We start from the raw sequence: 14,713 nt of genomic DNA on the forward strand, positions 1-14,713 counted from the left end.
TGACTAATGATAGGTCCACAAATAATGTATATATACACAATACTTATCTAAGGGTACATATTGGCCATCATGTAGGTGGATATTGATTTGGCAGTGAAGCAAGTCAATATGTAACATAACTGCAAGCCTCACCTCAAAATGTGTAAGGTGTTTGTGCTACCACCGGTATACATGGTTTTATCACTCCTGGAAAGTGTTACAAGTGTCCCCATTGTTCATGGAATGTGACTCAAGGGCAGAGTAAAGCAACACAGTGAATTGTTCAGTCTTGACACATTCCAAGAGGCCTGGCATGGTAGACATAATTTACTGGTGTGGCAGCGGGAGTTGCACAAAGAGCGATCCTCCAGTGCCTTGTGGGGCTCATAAATTTGTTCCCAAGTACATCATGTAGAGGTGGAGGTAGAACCTGTTTCTGAGTTTATGACATGGGTACTTGTTAACTGAATCCCAGGACACAACAGCTAATGTAATGATGTTAGTGAGTGCTGTACTGATACCAGCAGGCTTGCAGTTTGGGCGTGTCGTAGTGGCTGGCAAGTTGGGTGTAGGGGGAAAGCCTACACATTTGGTGGCTGAACTGCACAATGTAAAAACAGTAAATGTGGGGATCAGTCCAGATTTTCCACTTGACCAATTTGTGGGATCCCAGATCAATGTTTATTTCACTTTGCGCCATGATCCCAAATGGGTCAACTACTGAATAAAGGACTACAGGCTGTATGCTGTACATGACTGTTTGCAGTGTCAGATAAAATAGGCCATGATGTTGTACTCAGACATTGGAAACACAGGCCAAATGAGGAGTGCACAGCAGAAATGGCTGACCTCACAGTAAAGACTTAGCAATGTTGGGGTGGTGTGTATCAAAATACACCTAACCCATACCTTATTAGATAAGTGTGTATGTCATACATGTTCTTGTCAATGTACTGACTAAATTTATTGTGCCCTGCTTGTTCTGGAAGACTAATATACACATCAGCAGATATCACATCATACATAGGATGCATGATGCCACTGAAAATGTAGGTGTGTCCAAAGGTAGCCAGTGCGGGATATTCAAGTTATACTGTCTCTTAGCTCTCAGTAAACTCCAATTAAATTTTGCCTGTAATTGTGATACCTGAGTGATATGAGGGCGCTTGTAACTTGTAGATCAGAGCTCCATACCTCTGACACAGACAGGTAGAATCATCACCACCATCCTTTGCAAGCAGCAATGGATATGTATGTTACATTACAGCTGCTGCCAGGACTATTTCAGTGATTTATTTGACACCATCCAGGGGTTTGGGAGACATCCTGGCTGCAGCAGTCAAAACCACTTCTATCTGTCCATCCGTTAAGTGAGCCATATAGTGTTATCTAGTGATACCCTACCCATCAACAAGAACCAAAATCTTGTGGAAGGGGATGAGCAGATATTGCCATTTTAGCACTCTCCTGTAGTTGGTGTGTAAAAGATACCCAAAAGGTTCAGTGATGTGTGCTGCAGGTATGCATTATCACATATTATATGTGCTGAACACTAACTATGCGGTCACTTCTTTCCAAAGCAGCTGGATCACAGACCAGTTCTTGTGCAACACATCCAAGGAGCCTGGTCCAGCAGCTGACATCTAGGGGGATCTCAACACCACACAGACCTGCGGTGAGAACTGGTGACTTTGCTGTTTTCACCGTTTGAGCTATCACATCCGTCTAAGGGTACACAAACCAGGTCACATGTAATATATCCGTTGATGTGAAGATTATTTGACTCAATCCCTGTGTTGCACTACCTCATGTTCCTAGCCAATTACTTAGCCTGTGACACCCTCTGTCTCATAGGTGGTGAGGACAATGACTTAAGTTGGGAGGGAGATCCATCAACCAGGGCAGGGCGCCGGGAAATCCAAAGGTGGAACCAAGTAGAAGAGGCAGAAGATCAGGGTCTGACTGCAAGTGATTTGGAAGCCAATCCCCTGACCACACATGTTGGCCCATGCAGATCCTCCTAGATCCACATATGCTGTGGTTGGCATGGCGCCTCCTCCTACACCGCATATATTTGCCCATTCGCCACCTACCCCAACCCAAACGTCACCTCTTCACAGCCCTCACATGCAGGTCAGACGTGTTGGTTCCCCTAGACACACCTACCCTGACAGTGTCTCCTAGGCCTTCACTCCAACATCTGAGGGCCATGCCAGTCCTGGTGAGGAGCAGGTAACTTCTAGCCACATTCGGGGGTGGGGGTTTGGGATGGTTTTAGGTGTTAGGGGCAGAGGTGGGGGTTCACTGTAGTTTTAAGGGCGGGGTAGCTTAGGTTTTAGGGGCGGGGTGGGGGTTGGGGTGGTTTTAGGTGTGGGGTGGGGGGTCACAGACGTTTTAGGGGCAGGGGTGGGGAGGTTGAAGTAGTTTAGGTTTTAGGGGTGGGGTTGGGCCGTTGGGGTGGTTTTAGGTTTTAGGGGCGGGGTGGGGTGTTGCGGTAATTTTAGGGGCGGGCTGAGGGGTTGGGTTGGTTTTAGGTTTTAGGAGCTAGGTGAGGGGTCATGGTAATTTTAGGGGTGGGGTGGGGTCTTGGGGGAATATTAGGTTTTAGGGGCTTGGGTGGGGGGTCGTGGTAGTTTTAGGGGTGGGTGGGGATTGGGGAAGTTTAGGTTTTGGGGCAGGGTCGGAGTAGTTTTAGGGGTGGGGTGGGGGGTTGGGGTAGTTTAGGTTTTAGGGGCAGGGTAGGGGGTCAGGGTAGCTTTAGATTTTAGGGGCGGTGTGGGGGGTCACTGTAGTTTTAGGGGCAGGGTGGGGGGCCAGTGGGTTGCATGCTGGAATGGTGCATGCCGTTCCACGCATGCTTTTATCAGGAATGCCTTTACAACGAAAAATCATTGTTAAGGCAATTGTGGTAAAGGCATTAATGGTAACAATGCAGTCTTTGTTCCTACCGCGTTGTTCAGGCATGCGTGGTTCCAGCATGCGTTGTTCCGACATAAATTCCATGCTGGTCGCTTCCAAGGCCGTCCCAGACAGAGAGGGCTTGCAGATATTGGTGTCAGAGAGTGGAAGAAAGAATTCTTCCGGCAGCAGGCAGATGTGAGGCAGGACATTTGTGCCATTGGGGTTATACTCTTTGACATGTTCGCCTCACTATGAGACATGCACTAACTCCCACAATTGGTGCACAGAATGACCCAGGTGTTGGAAAAGATGGATAGATCCTGGAACAACATGGGGAAGAGGATGTATGACATCATGGCCATACAGAGGGAAGAGAGTGCAAGACATCATGCATTGGCTATGAAGATGAGGGCATAAACAAAATGATACCAAATCATTCAGAGTCAATGCATGCAGGGATCCAAGACATCCATCTGCACCATCTCACCCCAAACCCCTAGTCAGGGAACCTGCACTGGGCCCACAACAATCCACAACGGGAACACACCCCTTGCACAGGCCCTCTACTGCAGAGTCACGTCCTCTCCCTGTACAGGGTCCTACATCCGCTGTCCAGGCAGCCCCCTCCATACAGGGAGAACCACCCCCTGCCCAGGGATATCCACCCCCTGTGCACGTAGACTCACCCTCTGTGCATGTAGACCCACTCTCTGTGCACATAGACCCACACCCTGTGCAGGTAGACCCTCCCCCTGTGCAGGTAGACCCTCCCCCTATGCACATAGACCCAGCCCTTCTGCAGGTATACCCTCCCCCTGTGCAGGTAGACCCACCCCCAGTGCAGGTACACCCTTCTCCTGTGCAGGTAGACCCTCCCCCTGTGCAGGTACGCCCTCATCCTGTGCAAGTAGGCCCTCCCCCTGTGCAGGTAGACCCTCCCCCGTGCAGGTAGACCCTCCCCCTGTGCAGGAGCACCCTTCTCCTGTGCAGGTAGACCCTCCCCCTGTACAGGTACACCCTCCTGCTGTGCAAGTAGGCCCTCCCCCTGTGCAGGTAGACCCTCTCCCTGTACAGGAATTACACCCACCTCCTCACCACCTCACCTGAGAAGATACAAGTGAGAGCCCCCATGAGCAATTTGATACATGTCTGCAAGCACTATGTGAATAAAAGACATTCCACATTTAAAATGAGCTGAGCAATAGTTGATGAAGGTCAAGTGCTTATTGTGGCTGTAGGCCATATATGTGTTAACAATGTGTGTAAGACATGTTCATCACTAGAACCATCTGTGTACATCTGTGCTATGTGAAAGGCATAGCTAACCAACTCTATACATATACTTCCATACTCTGGTTTCAGCTCAGACAATGAACTACATAACAAAGTTGTTTGGATAAATATTATTTGTATTTGAATATTCATGTTAAGAAAACAAAAACGGTCCATTTGGAAGGGAAAAACTAAATCAAATAATGCTCTTCATGAAGTAGGGGTAGGGGAAATGGATGGGGTTGGACAAAAACAAATAACATATCAGGAAACATCAGGGAAATCAGTCTATGTACAGGGGGCAAATTAAATTCCAGTCACAGTCAAGTTATCAAGTCCAATCAAATGTTCTGGTAATCCTCTTTTGCAATGACAATCAGATCCTCTGCGCTGGTGGCCCCCTCCTGGCTGGGGACCTGCCACCTCACGAGACTGAAACACATGGGGGCTATGAGGGGTATTGGAGAAACAATGTGGGAAGATGAACAGTGAGACGAGACATGGAGGGTTGCATGGGAGAGGCATTGGGACAGGGCCGTTGTGGCTTCACCTAAGGAAGTGATGCTGGCATTAAGGGCAGCAAAGTCCTGGGCAATATCCTGCCAGATCCCACTCACTTCCTCATGGATCTGCTGTAATATCCAAGAGCAGATTACCTGCTCCCCCTCAGCTGTCACCATCCTTTCATGGGATGCTGCCACAGGTGTGACAACACAGGGAGAGGTTTGGGTAGCACAAGAGGGATGTGGGGTGTCGGGGACATTGGGGCTTCTCCTGGAACTCTGTCCAGCACTCTGAAGCCCCTCCTCATGCCACTGTAGAGGAGGGTCCTGAGAACAGCCTGGCTGACCCTCCATGCTCAGCTGGAGCTGTTGGTGCAGCAGAGACCTGGTAAGTGCAAGGGCTCCATAAACTGCAAAGCAAGGTGTGAATGGTGACTGAGCTGTACCAACAAGTATCACATGTCAGCATGTACACATTCTGAACAATTGCTGCAGAATTCATGAGGTCAATGCCCCATTGGAGCACATTGGAAGCACTGAACAGAGTGCATCCTGGGACTTGCAGTGTTCAAAAGACTAAAGGGGAAATAGCTATACCTCTTGCATACATATGAAGTTACACAATGCCAACGCCATGGCTGTAGAAGCAAAAGCCTCATCACTGCTGAGTGAAAGGCAAAGGGATGGTCTAGTCAATGTCCAATGTGGGGTCAAGAGGTTACGTTTTGTATCGCATGCTGTTACTTGCATGCATTTGTTGTGTCTTTCATCAGTGTGAAGTTTAATGTCATGTATCTTGGAGTAATGGCTGACTGTGGAATACTTGTCTCACACAACATAATCCCAACATTTCCAATGGTAAATAAATGCACGTCTTTACAACAGTGGTTGTACATCTCATGTAATATTTAGCTAGCTGATCTAATTTTGCATACATGCCAACTGGTGTATAGAAACACCAGGCAGTCTTGACTTGTCAAATGTGGAACATGCCATGTAGATTGGCTGATATTTTCAGGGGTTCACCATTAAACTTCCTTGTAAAAAACACAAGTATTGAGTCTGTCAAGTGATAGAAATATGTATTTGTTTAACAATCTGTATACATTGCAATTCAACTGAACAGTAATGTATGCATAGGTATGACCTGTAGTTTCTGCAGTCAATACACCAGGAGCCAGAGTGGGGCACGGATATCTGTAAATGGACATGTCAAAGGGTACAGTAAGTGGCCAATTGGGTGGAATATCAGCCTGCCAGTGAAAAATTACAATTCAAAACTGCAATGGAAAGTGAAGTTACAGTGTCTTACCTGTGTGTCACTGGAAGTACTGTCAAATAATTGATGTTCTATTGTCCACATCCTCATCCTCTGTCTCATCTTCTTCACTGTCCACAGTCTCCACCGCTGCCACACGCCCATCTCCAGCCTCATCCTCCTGCAGAGAAGGCACCTGGTGACGTAAGGCAATGTTGTGCAACATGCAACATACCACGATGATCTGGCACACCTTCTTGGGTGAGTAGCACAGGGAACCACCTGTTAGATGGAAGCACCGAAACTTGGCATTCAGGAGGCCGAAGGTTCGCTCTGTAATTCTTCTTGTTAGCACATGTGCCTCATTGTAACATTCCTCTGCCCTTGTCCTGGGATTCCTCACTGGGGTCAGTAGCCCTGAGAGGTTGGGGTAACCAGAGTCACCTGCGAATACCGAGGAATACCAGTTAGCCAGACACCAACCCTTATGGCCAATCCCATACCCATACACCAACATATACTGGGTGGGGACCATGGGCTCCCCTATTAGCCACACCCTGTGCCTCTAGAGTTGAACCATCACATATGGGATGCTGCTACTCCTGAGGATGAAGGCATCATGCACAGAACCAGGATACTTTTCATTCACATGGGAGATGTACTGGTCCACCAGGCACACTATCTTCACTTTCGATTTCTGAACACCTGTTTATTTCTCCGGGGGGATAAAAATGCAATATGTATTCCATCTATGGCCCCAATGATGTTGGGGATATGTCCCACTGCATAGAAGTCAGCTTTCACTGTGGCCAAATCCTCCTCCTGGGGGGAAACAATGTAGGTGCGCATGTGTTTCATTAGGGCAGACAACACTCTGGTCAGCACTATTGAGAACATAGGCTGAGACATTCCTGCTGCCAAGCCCACTGTCACTTGGAAGGAGCCAGTTGCCAGGAAATGGAGCACTGATAGGACTTGCACAAGAGGGGGGATCCCAGTGGGGTGATGGATAGCACAGATCAGGTCTGGCTCCAAGTGGGTACACAGCTCTTGGATTGTGGCCCTGTCAAGTCTGGGGGTGAGGATAATGTGCCTGTCCTCCATTGTTGTCAAGTCCACCAGGGGACTGTACACAGGGGATGTCTCCATCTCCTATTCATCCGTCGTGGTTGTAATCTAGGGGGGCAAACAATGAGCATCTGGTCAGTAGTCAACATTTCCTAAATGTACAGTGCAATGCAAGTTGTGACAGAAACAGTATGTTGTTCTATAGGGCAAAATGGTGCTTATGTGTGCTGTGATGCAGTTAGGTGCCATAGCCTGCCCCCCCTGAAATGGTGCCCCCCTGTTCTGTTTGGAGGGACATGTGGAAATGAGGTAATGCTGCTGATGTTGTGCCCCGTTGCGGGAGGCGGTCGAGTACCGCCGTGCAACTCCTCATTGGTTGTCATTGGGCCCTATGGGTTACAGTAGCCAATGGTGATGTACGCTGGTGGTGACGGTACGCACCGCTGCGGACGTGACTACCATTTCCTATCTGTTCTCTCACTTGCTACCTGACCTTCAACAGGAGAGAACCTACACTTCAAGAGCTGCTGTGACCTGTGTCTGGAACCGACCATGGCTCAAGTCACTGGGGAGAGGGCCCCTGCCTTCACTGCTGCGGAGCTGGAGAGACTGGTGGATGGGGTCCTACCCCAGTACCGAATGCTGTATGGGCCTCCAGACCAACAGGTGAGTACACTGTGAGCACAATGCATGGGGCATGAATGCATGGAGTGCTGTAAGTGAGAGCCTCATGTAAGGGGGGTGTTGAGGGGTCCTGGGCAACATGCTGCATGTATGGTGGGAAATGTCTGTGCGTAAGGGGATGGGAGGGATGTCGTGGGCCATTAGTGTAACAGGTCAGACGGTATGACTGATACCCCTTTTCTATGTGCATTTCCTCTGCAGGTGAGCGCCCATCAGAAAAAGGGTATATAGCGTGTCATCGCCAAGGATGTGCGGACCCTGGGGACTATGGCAGGCGGAGCACCCACTGACGGAAACAGTGGGAGGACCTGAGACGCTGGGCACGGAAGATGACAGCGGCCCAGCTGGGGATGGCCTCCCAACAAGGATGGGGTGCCCGTTGAACCTACACCCCCCTGGTGTTCCGCATACTGGCGGTGGCCTATCCAGAGCTGGATGGGCGCATGAAGGCATCACAGCAGCCACAACGGGGTGAGTACAGTTTCCCAATATACTACTTGAGTATGGTGGGGTGTTATCCGGGTGGGGGATGTGGGCCTGTTGGTGCCCCTAGGCCAGGCCGGACATTGCAGGGTGGGTTCCATGTGAGGCAGGGCCTGATGAACTCCACCTCCAACCAAGCTAGTGGGCATCCACCACTGGGCAGGGCTCTGTGGGTCTCAGGTATGCTGCAATTGGGGTTAGGTATTCCTGTCCATGAGCTGGTGACTAGCATTGTGACTGGTAGTGCTTTGCCAGCACTGGTAGTGCGTAGGGCTGTTCCCTGTGTCTGAGTGTGTTGTGTACGCCAACGGTGGTGTTGTTGCTGCCATTGACCAAGTGTTTCCTTTGTCTCTTTCCCTCCCCTTTTTGTTGTGTCATCCTGTCCTTATGTGCATTAGCATCATCTGGCAGAGGAACAGAGGCACCGGCGACAGAGGGAGCTGCATCCCACATGGCCCAGGAGGCCAAATCCACCGACGGTGAGGGCACCAGTGGGACGGAGGGCAAGGGGAGCACCACGGTGGACAGTTCTGAAAGTGATACCTCCTCCGATGGAAGCTCCCTAGTGGTGGCGGACAGCTCTGTGCCCACCCCAACTACAGGTACAGCCGCCACCCCCATACCAGCACCGCCCTCCCAGCAGCCCCTCAGCGTGTTTCCCGTGCCCACTCACCCAGGAGGGTGGGCATCTCCTTCACCCCAGGCACCTCAGGCCCTGACCCAGTTAGCCCTGCTGCCCTGAGTGAGGAGGCTATTGACCTCCTGCGATCCATCTCTGTTGGGCAGTCAACCAGTGTGAATGCCATCCAGGGGCTGGCAGGGCATTTGCAACAAACAAATGCATTCCTGGAGGGCATTCACTCTGGCATGGTGGCCCAACAGAGATCATTCCAGGCTCTGGCCTCCTCCCTGATGGCAGACACTGTCCCTGTCTCTAGCTTCCCCCTCCAACTTCCTCTGCCCAGTCCCATTCCCCTGAACCTCAACCTATCCCAAGTAGACATTCAGACCAGCATGCACCCAAGACAACACACAGGAGTGGCTCAGGCAAACACAAGCAAAACACATCATCCCAAACTCACTCACAGGAGTGGCTCACAAAAACACCATCCAGATGCAGACACACCAACATCTACTGCCTCCACTGTGTCACCCTCCTCCACCTCGTCCACCTCCCTCACAGTAACGTCTACACTCACACCTGCATGCACTACATCCTCATCCACTACCACCATCACGCCTATCACTACACGCCGCTCACTGGCAGTCACCACCTCCACATACATGCACACGGCCCCTGTGTCCTCTACCACTGTGTCTGTGTCCCCTCCTCCCAAAGTACACAAACGCAAGCACTCAGACACCCAACAGCCATCCACCTCACAACAGCATCCAGCCCATGCACCTTCACCCAAACACAGCAGACAGACACCTCCAACCACCACTCCCTCTTCCTCCGCTCCCAAGCCCTCACCCTTTTCCCCCCCAGTGTCCCTAAGAAGCTTTTCCTCTCCGCCATTGACCTCTTCCCTCCCCCCCCCCCCATCCATCATGTCGGGCCAGGGTGGGCAGAACCCAGTCTAGCACCTCAGCCACACAGTTCACGGCCACAGTCGTTTTGGCAGCTACTGTAGGTGTGAGCGGCTCCAAGGAAACACCCATCAGCACTGCCAGTGTGCCTGCACCAGCTGCCAAGGGGAAGGGCAAGGATGTACCACCAGCTGCCAAGGGGAAGGAGGCACCACCACATGGCAAGGGCAAGGAGGCACCAACACATGGCAAGGGCAAGGGCAAGGAGGCACCACCACATGGCAAGGAGGCACAACCACATGGCAAGGGCAAGGAGACACCAACACACGGCAAGGGCAAAGGGCCTGCCACTGCAGGCAGGAAGGATAGGAGGCCTGGTACTGGGACTGAATCTGAGCCCACAACACCAAGCATGGTGCTTCAGCTGTCCGAGGCTGCAGGGGAAGGGCTGGCGCATCCCCCCACCACTGGCAGCACCGACACCAGAACCACTGCCAGAAGCAGCAGCCCCAGTGGGCAGCCGTCCAAGGCTGCAGGGGATGGGCTGGAGACTCCCCCACCACTGACAGCCCCGACACCAGCCCTGGCACTGCCACCACTGCGCAGCCGTTGCCGCCGGTGGGCAGTGTGTAGTCCTGCCTCCATGGACTGTAATGCATCCTGACCACTGCAAATCGTGTGGGTATAACACCCAGGTGAGTGACTGTGACCTTACACTCCCCAAGAACTGCATCACAGGGCACAAGGCCTCCTCCAGAACCAGTGGAGGAGAAGCCATCCACTCACCCCCTCCTTGCCAGCATGAAGAACACTGGGCACAATGCCCCCTCCAGAACCAGTGGAAAAAGACATCCACTCACCCTCTCCTTGCCAGGATGAAGCACACTGGGCACAAGAACCCCTCCAGAACCAGTGGAAGAAGCCATCCACTCACCCCCTCCTTGCTACGATGAAGCACACTAGGCACAAGACCCCCTCCAGAATCAGTGGAAGAAGCCATCCACTCACCCCCTCCTTGCCAGGATGAAGCACACTGGGCACAAGGCCCCCTCCAGAACCAGAGGAGAAGCCACCCACTAGAGAGACTGTGGCTTTGCACTCCCCAGAAGCAAGCAGTGGGCAAACCACCCTCTTGAGAGACTGTGGCTTTGCACTTCCCAGGAGCAAGCAGTGGGCAAACCACCCACTTGAGAGACTGTGGCTTTGCACTCACAGGACCAAGCAGTGGGCAAACCACCCACTTGAGAGACTGTGGCTTTGCACTCCCCAGTCCAAGCAGTGGGCAACCCACCCACTTGAGAGACTGTGGCTTTGCACTCCCCAGGACCAAGCAGTGGGCAAACCACCCACTTGAGAGACTATGGCTTTGCACTCCCCAGAACATCGCACAGGACATGTAGCCCCCTCCAGGACCAGTGGTGTTGTACCATCTTCCGGCTGAGGTTCCCCCCATTCCCCATCCCCCTGAGGTGCCTGTGTATTTTCAACCTGATGCCCCAGCAGTGTTCTCTCTGTGTTGATGCAGGAGTAAGGTGGGGCCTTGGCCTATGTGATGTGGCCCTGTGGCCCACGGACATTCTGGACTGGGCAGTGTTCCTCCATTTGTATATATGTATATACTTTTTGGATTTTTGAGGACGTATTTCTAGTTTTTTATCTCATTACACTCACTTTAATCACTTCCTTTTGTCCTTGCATTATTCCTGAGCGGTACAGGGTGGCGGTGTAATGTTACTGCATCTGTTTGTGTGTATGGTGTTGGGGGTAGGGGTGGGGGTGTTGCGTGTTGCATGTGTATGTCACTCTCTTTTTCCTCCCCCCTCCCCTGTGTGCTAGGCAGCAGTACTCACTGTGGTTGTCGTCGCCGGCATTGGTATTCCTGGTGTAGGAGGAGGTACACCAGCATAGGGAACACCTGCAGTTCGGGCTCCATGGCGTCGTGGTTGTTCCCTGAGTGTCCAGAGGTGAGTCCTTTGCCTTCGGTGTACTGTTTCCGCCGTGCTTTTGATGTCGTTAGTACCGCCCCGGAAAAGGTGGCAGACAGGACAGTTGTAATACTGTGGGCGGTACATTGTCTTCTGCCTGGCTGTTGGCGGTTCCCACCGCGGTGCTTGTTGCTACTGCCGTGGCGGTCGATGTGTTAAAGTGGCTGTCTGTGTGGGCGGTTTCCGCCATGGTCATAATTCCATTTTTTTTTTACCGCTGGCCTGTTGGCGGTATTACCACTGCTTTATCACCGACCACCAGGGTTGTAATGAGGGCCTATGTGAGTTTTTGCTGAGTTTCAACCACTACTGCACCAGGTAAAGCGGCGGGGACACGATCATGATTCATGATGATGCTACAAGGGGTAGCTAGTGAGTATAATAGTGTTTGTCATGAAGGAAGTGATGTGAAATAACACTGCCCGTCCCTGCTACAGCTTCTCCCCCTCCAACCTAATCTCTTCTTGCAGTGTACTTGAGCCAGCGGCACTCTTGTGGCTAGAAAAAAACATTACACACTTTTTTAGGTGCCGTAGATGCCTCCTCTTAATGTTTTTATCAAAAATATAGAATCCCAATACAACACTGCAGTTCAGTTAACATTGTCATATATTCCATCAAAAATATACTCTGGGCATTTTGTTGGTTCACAGTGTCAGAAAAGTCAGGTAGTCAAGCCAACCAAAAACATTTTGTAATGGAGGGGCAGAACTATAGGTTGTGATGATAATGACTTTGAATCACTGAAGCACAATGAAGGGGTGGAATAATAATGGTCAATGAGAGACATGGTTTTGCGTGGCAGATGTAATGGGACTTCATACTTCCAGCCATTCTGCACCATCCTGGGAACTGCTGGCATACTGTATAAATGAATTACACAGCACAATATTGGGGGTTGGGAGGGTGGTCCATGACCATGGCCACTCTCCTGTTAACTGTTAGAGCATTAGCAAGAAAAAGAAAGCCTTCTCAACATACATGCATGGTGAATATTATTTACAATATTAGCTTACTTAGGCCTGCAATCTTCACAGCAGACAGTAGAGTACCAGAAATCTGTTCTTAGTCTTACAGTACCACAAGATGTATAGGGGAGAGGAACAGATTACCAAAAAAGTAGAAGAAATCTACAGACTAGTACAGGTCGAAAAAAGTCAGCTACCAAAAAAATATGAAATAAAGAAAAAAAAAGATAATGCAGGGATAACAGGAATTAAACAAAAATTAGATAGGGGAGTTGGAAAAAAGCAGACAGTATGAAAAAAATAAACAAGACAAAATAAAAAGTAGTATCATGGTGGGCAGAGGTAAAAGTTAAGTAAATACTAATAATAAATAATAGGACATATTGGGATGGACAGAGCCCACAGCAGTGGCACTGGTGCTGGGCACCTCCTCTCCAGCTCTTCCCAGACCTGCCTCAGTGCTGCCCCTCTTCTTGCCCTTGGATGCTGATGTAAGAAATAAAAAAGATAAAAAATAGATTAGTGGTACAGTTAATCTCCACAAAGTTATTGGATCTAGATGACCAGCCCGGTCCATCGGGGACCTCTGGACAGTCGGTTCCCCTCACACAGCCACAGGCCACAGTAGACCTTCCCCCCTCTGGGAACACCAGCACAGCACCCACCCAACGGGCCCATACCTCTGTCCCCAGGACACGTCAATCAGCGGTGTGTCCACCACTACAGGGAACCCAGGCTAACCCACCACCCCAACAACAACAACAACAGGGACCTGGGGGCAGTGGTAGTGGGCACACGGTCCAGGGGACAGAGGCCCAGGGAAACAGGGGAACTGGGAGGGCTGCTGTGCGACAGGGGGGGGACAGGCCCAGGGAACCCACTCTCCACGAGGCCCTCTCCTCCATCATGGGAGCATACCACCGCTCCCAGGAGACGATGGCGACGGTCCTGGCCAGGTTTCAGGAGATCCAGCTTCTGCAGGAGGAACAGTATATGGGGTTCAGGGAGGAACTAAGAAACATCAGTTCCACCATGGGTACCATCGTAGTGGCCCTGAATGAGGTAGTCACGACATTGCGGGACACTGTGGCACCTCAAAGGGCCCCTGACACTAGCATGCACCAAGAACTGCCTACCACCTCTGCCGGCGCTAGTGGACAGGAGGCCCCGACACAAGACCAACAGGCCACCAGAACCCCACCCCCTGCAGAAGGAGAACCACCCCGCAAGCGGGCCTTGAGATCCAGGAAGAAGACAGAGTAAGATGTCAAGACCCCCGCCAGCAAAGGATACCGCCCTGATTGTCAACCCACTGTCCCACATTGTCACCCTGTCCAACCTTAAACTGCCCCTGCTCCACTTCCCACAGGCATTTGAACAATGCACCTGTGAAACTGATAGTCTGGACTCTGCCATGGACAATCCTCCACCATCACCCCTCACCGATTTGCAACCACCCATCCAATTTAGAGCACTTGAATAAAAACACTTATTGCACAAAACAATCTGGAGTCTGGCTGTGATTTAGAACAAATGTATTAGACATGACCGTGCCAAAATGTTCATTCACATTGTGATGCAAACAAACCGCTGTCACACAGCTGTAGTCCATGGGAAAACAAATCAGATGTCACGCAGTGGGGCCCACAGCTCTGAAAACGGAAGGGAAAGTCACAACACAGTTAGCATACACTGGGGGAAAAAGTCAGACAGTATAGAGGTAGGAGTCTTTAAGTAAATGTAATATACCGGTGTCTGCTCTTACCTGTGTGTCACTGAAAATACTGCTGTATTACTGTGTTCCTGTTCTCTATGTCGTCCTCTTCGGCTTCCTCCTCTTCACTCTCCACAGGCTCCACAGCTGCTACAACACCACCATCTGGACCATCCTCCTGCAGAAAAGGCACCTGGCGACGCAAAGCTAGGTTGTGAAGCATACAGCAGGCCACGATGATCTGGCACACCTTCTTTGGTGAGTACATTAGGGATCCACCTGTCATATGGAGGCACCTGAACCTGGCCTTCAGGAGGCCAAAGGTTCACTCGATCACCCTCCTAGTCCGCCCATGGGCCTCATTGTAC

Source organism: Pleurodeles waltl, chromosome 4_2 (genome assembly GCF_031143425.1).
Source record: "Pleurodeles waltl isolate 20211129_DDA chromosome 4_2, aPleWal1.hap1.20221129, whole genome shotgun sequence".
Taxonomy (NCBI): Eukaryota; Metazoa; Chordata; class Amphibia; order Caudata; family Salamandridae; genus Pleurodeles; species Pleurodeles waltl.